The sequence below is a fragment of the Bufo gargarizans genome, chromosome 9 (assembly GCF_014858855.1).
Source record: "Bufo gargarizans isolate SCDJY-AF-19 chromosome 9, ASM1485885v1, whole genome shotgun sequence".
In the NCBI taxonomy this organism is placed as follows: domain Eukaryota; kingdom Metazoa; phylum Chordata; class Amphibia; order Anura; family Bufonidae; genus Bufo; species Bufo gargarizans.
Window position 1 is genome coordinate 22093190 of NC_058088.1, and position 15156 is coordinate 22108345.

A 15156-nucleotide genomic window follows, 5' to 3' on the forward strand; every position below is an offset into this window, starting at 1 on the left:
ACCAGGCCGGGATACCACAGACCGCTCACGTCCGTGTGCATTCGGCCTCATGCTTATCCTTGTCTGCAAAACGGACACAAATAGGACATGTTCTATTTATTTATTTTTTGGCGGAATGGCCATGCGGACATACCGAAACGCAGGTTTTTATTTTATGGTTCTGCACAGGATCGGATTGGCAATGTTGGGGGCCGATGGCTTTTTTCTATAAAGTGGGCCGCCAGCTTAACACATTGTGGCTTCGCATTATAATCAAAGCACAAGGACTTTGCCTTCCAGGCCGCCAGTGGCCCTGCTGTCATTATAACAAGTGAGGCCCGGTACGGCAGCCCATCGGGCCTTCTAATCCAGCGCTACTGGACGGAGCGGAGAGAATCTGCAATCTACTGGATCGCCTGGCGAGTAGCGAGACTGCATGGCATTAGAAACAGAGGAAGGGAGCTGGTGACAGGGACACACGCATCCGGAGATGGCACTGTCGGGGCAGGATCTAGTGGGGACTCCGGAGCGCTCCTTAGTAGTTTGATCACAGTATAGGAGGCTGGTAAACAAAACTTATAGGGGGAAGCAGTAATCCCAGTGCTATGTATAGAAGTCATTATACACTGAACAAAAATATAAACGCAACACTTTCGGCTTTGCTCCCATTTTGCATGAGCTGAACTCAAAGATCTGAAACATTTTCTACAGACACAAAAGACCCATTACTCTCAAATATTGTTCACAAATCTGTGTTAGTGAGCACTTCTCCTTTGCCGAGATAATCCATCCCACCTCACGGGTGTGGCATATCAAGGTGCTGATTAGACAGCATGAATATTGCACAGGTGTGCCTTAGACTGCCCACAATAAAAGGCCACTCTGAAATGTGCAGTTTGATCACACAGCACAATGCCACAGATGGCGCAACGTTTGAGGGAGCGTGCAATTGGCATGCTGACTGCAGGAATGTCTACCAGAGCTGTTGTGCATTTCTCTCCAAAGGCGTTTCAGAGAATTTGGCAGTACATCTAACCGGCCTCACAACCGCAGACCACGTGTAACCACACCAGCCCAGGACCTCCACATCCAGCATGTTTACCTCCATGATCGTCTGAGACCAGCCACCCGCACAGCTGCAGAAACAATCGGTTTGCATAACCCAAGAATTTCTGCACAAACTGTCAGAAACCGTCTCGGGGAAGCTCATCTGCATGCTCGTCGTCCTCATCGGGGTCTGGACCTGACTGCAGTTCGTCATCGTAACCGACTTGAGGTGGGCAAATGCTCACATTCGATGGCATCTGGCACGTTGGAGAGGCGTTCTGTTCACGGATGAGCCCCGTTTTTCACTGTTCAGGGCAGATGGCAGACAGCGTGGGTGGCGTCGTGTGGGTGAGCGGTTTGCTGACGTCAACGCTGTGGATGGAGTGGCCCATGGTGGCGGTGGGGTTATGGTATGGGCAGGCGTATGTTATGGACAACGAACACAGGTGCATTTTATTGATGGCATTCTGAATGCACAGAGATACCGTGAGGAGATCCTGAGGCCCATTGTTGTGCCATTCATCCACGACCATCACCTCATGGTTCAGCATGATAATGCACGGCCCCATATTGCAAGGATCTGGACACAATTCCTGGAAGCTGAAAACATCCCAGTTCTTGCATGGCCAGCATACTCACCGGACATGTCACCATTGAGCATGTTTGGGATGCTCTGGATCGGCGTATACGACAGCGTGTTCCAGTTTCTGCCAATATTCTGCAACTTCGCACAGCTATTGAAGAGGAGCGGACCAACATTCCACAGACCACAATCCACAACCTGATCAACTCTATGCCACGGAGATGTGTTGCACCTCGTGAGGCAAGTGGTGGCCACACCAGATACTGGCTGGTTTTCTGTTTGGACACACCTTCTCATTCAAAGAGTTTTCTTTATTTTCATGACTATGAACATTGTAGATTCACACTGAAGGCATCAAAACTATGAATTAACACATGTGGAATTATATACATAACAAAAAAGTGTGAAACAACTGAAAATATGTCATATTCTAGGTTCTTCAAAGTAGCCACCTTTTGCTTTGATTACTGCTTTGCACACTCTTGGCATTCTCTTGATGAGCTTCCAGAGGTAGTCACCTGAAATGGTTTTCACTTCACAGGTGTGCCCTGTCAGGTTTAATAAGTGGGATTTCTTGCCTTATAAATGGGGTTGGGACCATCAGTTGCGTTGTGGAGAAGTCAGGTGGATACGCAGCTGATAGTCCTACTGAATAGACTGTTAGAATTTGTATTATGGCAAGAAAAAAGCAGCTAAGTAAAGAAAAACGAGTGGCCATCATTACTTTAAGAAATGAAGTGTCCCCAAGTGCAGTCACAAAAACCATCAAGCGCTACAAAGAAACTGGCTCACATGCGGACCGCCCCAGGAAAGGAAGACCAAGAGTCACCTCTGCTGCGGAGGATAAGTTCATCCGAGTCACCAGCCTCAGAAATCGCAGGTTAACAGCAGCTCAGATTAGAGACCAGGTCAATGCCACACAGAGTTCTAGCAGCAGACACATCTCTAGAACAACTGTTAAGAGGAGACTGTGTGAATCAGGTCTTCATGGTAGAATATCTGCTAGGAAACCACTGCTAAGGACAGGCAACAAGCAGAAGAGACTTGTTTGGGCTAAAGAACACAAGGAATGGACATTAGACCAGTGGAAATCTGTGCTTTGGTCTGATGAGTCCAAATTTGAGATCTTTGGTTCCAACCACCGTGTCTTTGTGCGACGCAGAAAAGGTGAACGGATGGACTCTACATGCCTGGTTCCCACCGTGAAGCATGAAGGAGGAGGTGTGATGGTGTGGGGGTGCTTTGCTGGTGACACTGTTGGGGATTTATTCAAATTTGAAGGCATACTGAACCAGCATGGCTACCACAGCATCTTGCAGCGGCATGCTATTCCATCCGGTTTGCGCTTAGTTGGACCATCATTTATTTTTCAACAGGACAATGACCCCAAACACACCTCCAGGCTGTGTAAGGGCTATTTGACCATGAAGGAGAGTGATGGGGTGCTGCGCCAGATGACCTGGCCTCCACAGTCACCGGACCTGAACCCAATCGAGATGGTTTGGGGTGAGCTGGACCACAGAGTCAAGGCAAAAGGGCCAACAAGTGCTAAGCATCTCTGGGAACTCCTTCAAGACTGTTGGAAGACCATTTCAGGTGACTACCTCTTGAAGCTCATCAAGAGAATGCCAAGAGTGTGCAAACTTTTGGTCTGTATTGTATATATATATATATATGCATACCCTATAGGTGACACAGACTTTGGTTTGGTTCCGCATCTGCGGCTCGGGTGCGAACCCATTAACTTCAATGGGGATGCAAAATAGGCGGACAGCACTCCGCGTTCTGTCCGCATCCGTTGCTCCGTTCCGTGGCCCCAAAAATATAGATCATGTCCTATTCTTGTCCGTTTTGCGGACAAGAATAGGCATTTCTATAATGGGCCGTCTGTTCCGTTCCGCAAATTGCGGAAGGCATACAGGCGACATCCGAGTTTTGCGGATCCGCAAAACACGGCACGTTCATGTGCAAGAGGCCTGAGTCCAGTACAGATCTGGAGGAAGGACGATGTTAATCCTAAAAAGATTGGGTGAATTACTGGGGACACTATAGGAGCATCACAGAAGAGGACATGTTTAATGCTGGGGGCAGTATAAGACGGCAGTATTATTACTGAGGTCATTATAGAGGAAATATTCCAGCGGACATGTTAGCTAAAGTATTATTAGTGGGGGCACTATTTTACCTGCAGTACATTGGGGCATCAGGGGCAGTATTGGGGGTGGCAGCAGGGTGATACTGTCGGGGTAGAAGGATGGGAAGTTAGTGTTGAAAAGGTGGGGAGGATGATAGAAAATTGAGGAATCCAAGATGTCTGTGATGCGAACTCTGCAGAGACGAGATGTGGCTAAACTAAGTCCTCACGATGCTCTTGACCGAATTGAGAAGATGAGAAAAAAGAATGTCTACATCAGAGAAGAGATCGCTGGATGAAACAGGCATGATGTAGTGCGGTATTCTTCTGTATGATCAGGCGGTATGCACTTGGTAGTGGTGGCTCGCTGCTGTGGCCTGTGTCTCACCTCCTTCATATCTTGATGAGAGACAATTGGAAGAGGAGTGCAGAACATGCCAGCTGTAGCCACCACAGAGGGGCAGCTTTGGGCGGTAATGTGTGCCCCTGGGGCAGTATTTTGTACTGCACTGTGGTATTTGGTATGTAGTATTGCTAGCCCCACCTACTTGTGTTGGCCACACCTTCTGTCAGTTTGGATCCGCCTACAAACTGGGGCCACTTTTAGTAATTTTTTCCAGGGCCACTTTAAGTTCTTAGTCCGCCCCTGGTTCTGCATACGGGCCACAAAAACACCAAAACCTAACGGACACGGAAATAAATACGTTTGTGTGAATGAGCCCTTAGTAACTGTGCCCCATTCACTTTGCTGGTGCTGCACACAACGGACCTGACGCATTTCAGTCCTTTTTTTAATTATTGCATTATATAGTAATCATTTTGAGATAAAAATATATTTTTTTAATTGATCGTTATTATAAATATGGCGTCCTTTTTTCTGTACAGAGCCGAGATACTCTAGTAGCACCCCTTGGATTTTCTGTCAGACCAGGAGCTGACGGGCTCCTTATCTCTGCTATCTGATCTTATAAACACTCATTATCATAAGAATGTGGCTAAATAAGTGTTTATGACCTCTCAGTAGTTTAGAGATAAGGGTTATTAGCTGACCGTCACAAAGTGAAAGTACCAGTCACACAGCTAGAAAAACAGTTAACCCTTTGTGACAGAATGGCTCAATATTTTTAATAAAGGCCAATTGAAAATATGATTTTTTTAGCCAAAAATAAGTAAAATGCAATCATAAACAAAAAATTGCCTCCGAAGGTGTACACAGCCTTTAAAGGGGCTGTCGCATCTGAGACACTGGTGGCATATGCCTAGGAGGTACCAGCAGAACGTGAAGGAGAGGGGAGCACTTAGGCATGGAGTGAACTCTATCCATTTTTATGGGGGAAGGGGTTCTGATAGTACCTGAGTGAGCGTGCTCGGCTATTTTCAGAAGTCCCGTAGAAATGAATGGAAAGCACACTGCGCAAGCTCGGCCATCACTTCTGTGGGACTGCCGGAGATAGCCATACCAGACAGTCCCATAGAAATGAATGGAGGGTGGCTGCTCTCTATTCTGGAGATAGGTGCAGGTCCTAGAGGTGGGACCAGCACCTATCTGACATTGCTGACACGTCCTAGGCATATTCCACCAATGTCTCAGATGAGACGGCCCCTTTACACACTCGTGGGTGCGCACCGATTGTCATGCGGATTTCTCTGGTTTTCTGCACCAAATCCTCCCCTTAAACCGCACAAGTTACTTACATTTTTTGTTGCGGATTTGCGGACATGCTGCAGATCTCTAAATTTGCACAGCTGGTCAATTTCCTGAAAAAAAGCGTGCATGAGATACGTCTAATCTCATTCACTATGCTAGAACTGTATTACGCTGAGGATATCCTGCACGCAGAAAAAAACACAATCTGCAGCATATCCCGTGGGAGTTTTCCACATGTTTTTTTTGTGCAGAAAATCCGGAGCGTAATACAGGAACAGCTGGGGGTCCTTTTACACGGCAGAGAGCTTATACAAACGCTCACCCTGATGAGAGTACGACCGTGCGGCACGCTCGTGTGGCGCTTGTGACACGGCCATGCTGCCTTTCGAGTAAGGACCCCAGCGGGATCTAATTAAACTAATGAGGCCGCACCGGTGAGTGGGTCTGTATTGTTGATGGCGGTAATCAAACGCAGAACACGGGCGTGCCACAAGCGCCACATGACCGCACCGTGAGCTCGTTCCCTATACTGCCAGATAATCAGTCCGTGTAAAAGGACCGTAACGATGAGATTTCCAGAACCTCGTCTACACTGTGCAGATACTGACCTGCGGCGTGGATTTTGAAATGTGCTCTTGGTGTGACATTTTTTTCAGCCACTTTTCCATACCTCCCCCCAGGGGCGTAACTACCATAGCGGCAGACCATGCGACTGCTATGGGGCCCAGAGCAAGAGGGGGCCCAGTATTAGTTGGGATTATCTCCTTTTCTACTGTAGGTGAAAACTTGGTCAGGACTTTACCCTCTAAAGCAGGGATGCCTAACCTGCGGCCCTCCAGCTGTTGCAACTTCCAGCATGCTTGGACAGCCTACAGTTATTGTATGCTGGGAGTTGTAGTTTTGCAACAGCTGGAGGGCTGCAGGTTGAGCATCCCTGCTCTAAAGGAACAACTTTTAGTAAATGAGGCAGCGGAAAAATGGCCCATGGGTCACTGAAAAATGTTTAGCCAGAAACCCTTCTGTCCTGTGTGGGAGGCCTGGTTTGATCCTTGCTATGGGGCCCCTTACTTCTCTATGTACGCCACTACCCCCCCCCCCCCCCCCCCCCCCACAACACACAGACCACATTTTGATGTGTTTTTTTTTGTTGCCACTATAAAAAGCCATAAAATCCAAATGGCATTTTTTGGCTTCCTACGTGCATTGTTATGGCTCATGCACACAACCGTTGGATATTGTGCAGTCCGCAAATTGATGATCTGCAAAACATAGATTCTGTTCATTCTTCATTTGCAAAACCGGAACCTATAAGAAAAAAATATATATATAGCAAAAAAAAAAAAAAAACCTGCTCTGAGATTATTTCCTACAGACTTTCAGTGAAGATCTTTCCCATCATTAGCATCTATATATAAAAAAAATGTAAAAAATTCACGGCACTTATTTTTCCAGAAAAAAAAAGCCACAAAAATTGTGCGAAGGAAGCCGAGGAGCAGATGTGCAGTGTCATTTATGTGGATTTTCGTGCACTTTTCACTGCATTGCGTTACTTGCGGATTTGCCGTGTCCTACAGCGCCCCCTAGAGCTGTGAGCTCAGTCATTGCAGGTCATCATTGATGTAGAGCAAATGCAATTTTCTGTGCTGGCACTTTGTATTAGGCCTCATGCACACGAACGTTGTTTGGGTCTGCATCCGAGCCCCATTTTTTGTGGATCGGATGTTGTGGACCCATTCACTCCAATGGGGCAAAAGATGTGGACAACGCTCTGCGTATTGTCTGCATCCGTACCGCCCTATTTTTGTCTGGATAGGACTGGTCCATTGAGGGCCAGACCTTCCGTTTTGGTCGGTATCTATGACTTGCGGACCGCAAAACACAGCTGATCCATTTCTTAATATATGTTTAGTGTGGTCAGAGCTCCATTTTTCTGATACAGAGCTCCGAATCCACTGCATAGATTCTACAAATGACGCGCTGCCTTCAGCTGCCACTAGAGGGAGCCAAGTAGCTTAGTGTATGCAGTGAGCTCCCTCTAGTGGAGGCTGCGGGTAGTCTGAAAGTTATCTTTCAAAATCTACTCAGGAGATTTGGAGCTGTGTGTCAGAAAAATGGAGGCCCGACCACGATAAAGATATATTAAGAAATTAAACCGGACAGAAGAACAATAAAGGGTGACCCAGGACGAACGTCCCCATTGTAGTCTCGTTGATATGTTAATGCTTGTATGTACTTCTTAGTGTGAACCGTGCTGAGCTGGGTTGTCACTGCTCCTCCCCTCCCACAGGCTCCTCCCAATTACACAGCACCTCCGGGGAAAAGACCGCAGTAGGAATGAATGCGCGGCGTCACTTTAATATTTACACAACAGACAAGTTACTAATTTTCTATAAAATGTATCTAAAGTCGTCTGGAGCTCGGAGTTCATCATTTAACGACTTGAAGATGGAGAAGCAGGAAGATCAGGATCTTGGCAGCCTCTGCTCCGGGTCCCCTGAGGTTTCCTGTAGACAGATAAGACAAGTTACAATAGCGCCACACCTGTCCGTGGATCGTGTCTGGTATTGCAGCTCAGCCCCCCATCGAAGTCAATGGAGCTGCAGTACCACACACAACCTGTGGACACGAGTGGCGCTGTTTCTGGAAGTAAGCACCCCCTGGTGTTAGGTTACTCAATATTCTGGATTGAGAGCCTTTGGGATGAAAGCCAAAAAATCTAATGGAGACATAATCTCTGCTGTTTCTCTCCTTTTTTATTCTTCTCGTGAACTTCCATATTTTCTGCGCCGATATATCAGACTTTCTGGATTACTGGCATTTTCCTGTATAATCCTCAGAAACTTCCCACAATGCTGGAGAAGTCTGAAGATGTCATTCTCTCCGTACACGTGAAGCGTGACGTGGTTGTGGGAGCTGCTGATCCTTCTCCATGGATCACAGGTGACATTAGCGCGTGTAAATATTTGGAGAGGATTTATGTGGCTGAGCGCCGCAGGGCGGTATTATATGCCGTGTAATATTATCGCCTCTCACCCTACAGCTACACGCACAGAAAAGCCAGCGCTCCAGTCACCTTCCCAACGGAGAGGCCTCTCCTGTAAAGCGACTCCCTCCACCACTTTTAGGCCAGGCCTCCGGGGGGCCCTTTGCAGAAGAATAGCCGCATTAGGGTTCATTCAGGCGACCGTATTTCTGGGACCGCATACGTTCCGCAATCTTGTGCATTGTTCCATTCCGCGGCCCCTGCAAACAAGATAGAACATGTCCTATTCTTGTCCATTTTGCGGACAAAAATAAGCATTTCAATTATGGGCCGCCGGTTCCGTTCCGCTAATTGCAGAACGCACACGGGTGTCATCCGTGTTTTGCAGACCGCAAAAACACAGCATGGTCGTGTGAATGAGCCCTCACTTTGACCCAAACTGTCATGAGAATATATGTCTCCTTTCACCTTAGAGCTCCTGTCCCTCCCTCTGCTCCTCCTGGCACCTGGCAAAAATGAGAATATATGTCTCCTTTCACCTTAGAGCTCATGTCCCTCCCTTTGCTCCTCCTGGCAGCTTGCATACAATGAGAATATATGTCTCCTTTCACCTTAGAGCTCCTGTCCCTCCCTCTGCTCCTCCTGGCACCTGGCACAAAAAAATGAGAACACATGTCTCCTCTTACCTTAGAGCTCCAGATCTTCTTCTCCCTCCTCCTGCATCAGAAGCTGATCCTTCAGTGCCCGGTACATTGCCGTCCAGGGCACTATGTGGTACAGCTTGTAAGACACCTCGCCCAGTAGAATCAAGAGGAAGACGGCAAAAAGCGTCAGAAAAATCCTGTCTGCTACATGGACGATCTTCATCTTGGTGCTGCGCTGCTCCCAGGGGATGGTGTCTGGAGAGGGGGTCAGCCTCGCAAGGATCTCAAAAGCATCATCTTCTTCATCATCATCATCATCATCATCCTCATCAGCTGGAGGGGGCGCAGACAGGAGGGACGTGGGGGGGTCCTCAGAGTCACTGCTACTGGAGTCCATTGCATGTGCCCAGAGAGGATGTGAGAGTGATCTTAAAGGGATAGAGCAAAAATAGCCAGGGAGGGCGCAATCCAGAAGGGAACGGTGACCCTCAAATATGATGAGCATCAAATGCCAAAAGTCTTCAGAGGGAGTGACGGCTCCGAAAAACGTAGGAAAATCAGAAGGAAAAAAGGGACAGGAATAAACGTCCGGCTTAGATAGAGTAACAATAGGGGAGCGCGATACGGCCCAGGAGGGAGAGCGGTAAGACTGTGAGACGTCTAATCCGAGGACGAGACCGCCGCAGTCAGCAGACAGCGGATTACAGCTCACGCCATATGTTCCCTGTAATACTGCAGACATTATCGCCGCTGCTCCAAACCTTAAACTAATATTTTCATACAAAAATCGAAAATTGTTTCTTAAAGGGATAGTCCAACATTTCCTCATAGATTTTCACTTCTTTCATTTCATTTTGGTAAAATAATCAGAGGGCCCTGGGGTCCCCTAACCTTTACCTGTATATGGGACAGGGGTAGGCAACCTCCGGCACTCCAGCTGTTGTGAAACTACAACTCCCAGCATGCTTACTTCTCAGAACTCCCTCAGAAATGTATGGAGCATGCTGGGAATTGTAGTTTCACAACAGCTGGAGCGCCGCAGGGTGCTGACACCTGCTCTAGGGGATACTCACATGGGAATGTCATGGACTTGGCTTGGGAAGGATGAGAATCCGATTTAGTCTGGTGCCACATGTACTTTTTTTTTTGTGTTATCGTTTTGTGGCTTTTGATGTATTTTTTTTTGTGTGCCAATTTTAAGGCAAAAAAGCACTAGTTCCAGATAAAAGTCTATGGAAAAGATTAAAGGCAGGACAAACAGTTGTGTGTGGGGGGGGGTCTTTTTACGTCAAGAGTCGTCCCCCCCCGAACTGCAGCACGCTCTGGGTCAGGAGGTTTTCCCCTTATTGCCGGCCATTTCTCTCCCACAGACCATCGTTGTTGTTTTTTTTGCCGCTTCAAAAAATTCCATACTTCTTCAAACCCAAAAAAAAAAAACAACATAAAGAATACCAAGTGATAAAACACTGTATATGGGAGGGAGGAGGGGGGGGTGACTAAGGCCTCATGCTCGTTCCGTTTTTTTTTTGCGGACCGTATACGGAACCATTCATTTCAATAGGTCAGCAAAAAAAAAACGTCACTCAGTGTGCATTCAGTTTCCGTATGTCCGTATTTCCATTCCGCATTAAAAAAAAATAATAATAAAATCGAACATCTCCTATTAGGCCTCATTCACACGAGCATGACGAATCGGCTCCGTATGCGTTCAGTGAAACTCGCACCGTTTTGCAAGCAGTTTTGTCTGCGATTGCGTTCAGTTTTTTGCAATGCGTTTTGATGCACTTGATAAAAAACTGAAGGTTTACAAACATCTCTTAGCAACCATCAGTGAAAAACGCATCGCACCCGCACGGAAAACTCGCTCGTGTGAAAGGGGCCTTATTGTCCACATTACGGACAAGGATAGGACTGTTCTATTAGGGGCCAGCTTGTTCCGTTGCAGAATGCACACGGGCGCCATCCGTATTTTTTGCGGACCGCAAAATACTTACGGTCGTTTGCAGGAGGCCTAAAATACATGCTACGAGTCAGGTGCTTCTTGAAGCTTTTTTTTATTTTTTGCCCCCCCAAAAATACCCCATCAGGGCCAAGCCTGTGTGTGAAGGAGCCTTAATGGAGCTGTCTATGTGTATCGGGCGCCGACTACATCTTCGTCATCTTCATTTTCAAAGGGAACCTGTCACCGGGATTTTGTGTATAGAGCTGAGGACACGGGCTGCTAGATAGCCGCTAGCACATCCACAATACCCAGTCCCCATAGCTCTGTGTGCTTTTATTGTGTAAAAAAAAATATTTGATACATATGCAAATTAACCTGAGATGAGTCCTGTATGTGAGATGAGTCAGGGACAGGACTCATCTCAGGTTAATTTGCATATCTATTAAATTGTTTTTTTACACAATAAAAGCACACAGAGCTATGGGGACTGGGTATTGCGGATGTGCTAGCGGCCATCTAGCAACCCATGTCCTCAGCTCTATACACAAAATCTCGGTGACAGGTTCCCTTTAACAATTTTTTAAAACTCTTGGACAACCCTATTAAGACCATGAAGTCTGCATCGAGTGATATTCATGGTTGAGGTCTCCCGGTCTCCTTACTCAGATGACAAGCTTCTCGCTGCTCTCCAGTCACTGCAGTCAGACATGTATACAGGCCGCAGCGAGGGGCGCAGTGATGTCACTGCGGAGGAAGGTCTTGGCGGGCGATACTACTGCCTAGTCTCTGTATCTTGTCCTGGATTCAGACGATGGGACTGTCCAGGACTCATCAGGACACGCGGCGGTGCTGCAGCATAAACGTCTGCACTGTACATCCTCCTGAACGTCCGTCTTGTGTGTTTTACCACCGCGGTCGCACCCTTGTGCCAACATGGATTAGCTTACAGGGATAGGAACATCCACATGACAGCCGCATCCTGGGAGTCAGCAAGGCAAGCAGAGCAGGATATATGCAGGATTACAGGGCATCTGTCAGCAGTTCTGTACCTATGACACTGGCTGACCTGTTACATGTGCACTTGTCACACATTTTTGTGTCACATGACTATTCTTGAATTGAGGGTGGATTTTTATAAGAAAATGCTATTTTATTACATTCATCTGCTCTGTAGGGAGATCCCTTAGGCCTCTTTCACACGGGCGTCATGTTTTTTGCCCGGATAAGATGCGGGTGCGTTGCAGGAAAATGCACAATTTTTTCGCGCAAATGCAAAACATTGTAATGCGTTTTGCAATCACGTGAGAGAAATTGGCATGTTTGGTACCCAAACCCGAACTTCTTCACAGAAGTTCGGGTTTGGGTTAGGTGTCCTGTCGATTGTATTATTTTCCCTTATAACATGGTTAGACAGGAAAACAATAGCATTGTGAATACAGAATGCATAGTAAAATAGGGCTGGAGGGGTTAAAAAAAAAATAAAAAATAAATGTAACTCACCTTAATCCACTTGATCGCGCAGCCAGCATCTCTTCTGTCTTCTTCTTTGCTGTGCACAGGAATAGGAGCATCACATGGTCCAATCACATGGTTCATCACCATGGTGAGGGACCATGTGATTGGATCATGTGATGTGACGTCACCACAGGTCCTTAGCCAGCAGCTCAACATTACAGAAGAAGACAGAGATCCGCAACTACACGATGAAGTGGACTCGGTGAGTTCATTTATTTTTTATTTTTAACCCCTCCAGCCCTATTTTACTAAGCATTCTGTATTTAGAATGCTATTATTTTCCCTTATAACCACGTTATAAAGGAAAATAATACAGATCGGCTCCACAGCCCGATCGTCACCTAGCAACCATGCGTGAAAAACGCACCGCATCTGCACTTGCTTGCGGATGCTTGCGATTTTTTACGCTGCCCCATTCACTTCTATGGGGCCTGCGTTGCGTAAAAAATGCCGAATATAGAGCTTGCTGCGTTTTTCACGCAACGCACAAGTGATGCGTGAAAATCACTGCTCATGTGCACAGCCCGATAGAAATGAATGGGTGCGGATTCAGTGCGGGTGCAATGCATTCAACTCACGCATTGCACCCATGCGGAAAACTCGCCCGTGTGAAAGGGGCCTTATGATGCAGAGGCATAATTTGGGAGGCTTGAAAAAGCGTAGATTTGCACGAAACGACTGTTGCCCGCTGGCTCGTACCGCGTCTTACACTGCTTGTATTTTACGGACTGATAAAGAGAAGAAGTTTTATGGTGGGTGCGGCGCACTTTGCATTTTTTGTTTCTTGGCCCGTATATTGTAGAATTGTGAGAACACAGCCGAGTCACAGGCAACCTGCGCGTCGCGTAGAGTTGTTGCGATACCAAATTTTTTATTCGGTTTCGATATCATAAAAAAGTATTGCGATACTCGATACCATTCGATACCTAGCGAAAAAAATGAACCAAAAAAGCCACGTGCATTCCACATTAAAAAAAAAAAGACAAATCGCGCGGTTTTTCTTTATTTTTTCTGTTCCGGCGGGACCGCAAAGATTATTTTAATAGTTTGGACTTTTCGGATGTGGCGATATGTGATATGTTTATCTATTTATTGTTTATATATTTTATATGTGAAATTGGGAAAGGGGGTGATTTATACTTAATACGTTGGTGTTTTTTTTACACTTTTTATTTAATAACTATTTCCCCCCTTAGGGGCCAGAACCTGGAATCTTCTAATCTCTTGTCCTATTCACCCTAATAGATCTCTATCAGGGTGAATAGGACTTCACACTCTCCCTACTGCCCTGTGCACACAGCAGCAGGGAGGTTACCATGGCAGCCAGGGCTTCAGTAGCGTCCTGGCTGCCATGGTAACCAATCGGAGCCCCAGGATTACACAGCTGGGGCTCCGATCAGAAGCTGCCACTGCACCACCAATGAGGGGAAGGGGAGAGGACCCTGTGGCCACTGCCACCAATGAGGAGGAAGGGAGGGGACCCTGTGGCCACTGCCACCAATGATTTTAATACTGGGGGGTTTAGAGGGGCAGGAACACTGTGCCACCAATGATTTTAATGGGGTGGGGGGGTTGGGGGAGAGCACTGCGCCACCAATGATTATTCCCCCTTAATACAGGAGGCGGGTACTGGCAGATCAGCGGCAGTTAACCCCTAAGGTGCCGCACCTGAGGGGTTAACTGCCTCTGATCGCAGCTCCCTGTCAGAGGCAGGGTGCCGGCTATGCGATTCTGCTGCCAGCACCCGCCTCCTGTATTATGGGTTAAAGACCACCTTATATGGGTCCAGACTTTAAGTTACCAGGCTACACAGAGCGGCGCCCAGAGATGTCATAGCACTTATTATTCCTGGGCGCCGCTCCGTTCGCCCGCTGTGCCCCATTACTGTCTCCTGCTAGACTGCGCAGCAGCACAGCTCAGTATTGAAAAAATGGAAATCCCAATATCATATCGATACAGGGACAAAAGTATCGATTGGGTATTGAAATTTCGATACCCGCAACAACCCTAGTGCGGCGCACAACTTACATTAAAGCGAATGAAGTAAAAGTCAGCACGCCTTGCATCCTCCATCACTAGATACATCCAAGTCTGGATTTTTTTTTGCAACCGACATGTCACAGTACGTCTGACCCGTGCCCCTTAAAGTGGTTGTCCAGAATTTTGATATTGATGGCCTGTCCTCAAGGCATTAATATCAGATCGGTGGGCATCCTACCGCTGGGATCCGCACCGATCATGAGAACCCTACCCCCCTGAAATGAATAGAGCAGCCGGTCAGGCATGCATGTGGGCGCTCCATTAATTTCTATGGAAATTCCAGGGATAGCCGAGTACACCGCCATAGAAATGAATGGAGCGGCCGCATGCACATGTGCGTCAGGCCCCTCCGTTCATTTCAGGGCGGCTGCAGGGAGTAGAGGGCCCCCTGTTCTCATGATCGGTGGTGGTTCCCAGCAGTAGGACTCTACCAATCTAATAGTTATCATGTAGATAGGGGATAACGATCTAACCGGAATACCCCTTTATACATCTTTCATCCCAAATTAGCTATCGACTGTAGCATCTAAGGGGTTAATTGAGCAGGATCTGTATTATCCCCATTCCCGGCCATTTCAGCAGGGTGACAGGAGGAACATACAGCCGACACCCGCTGCTGACGGCACGAGTGACGTCACCGA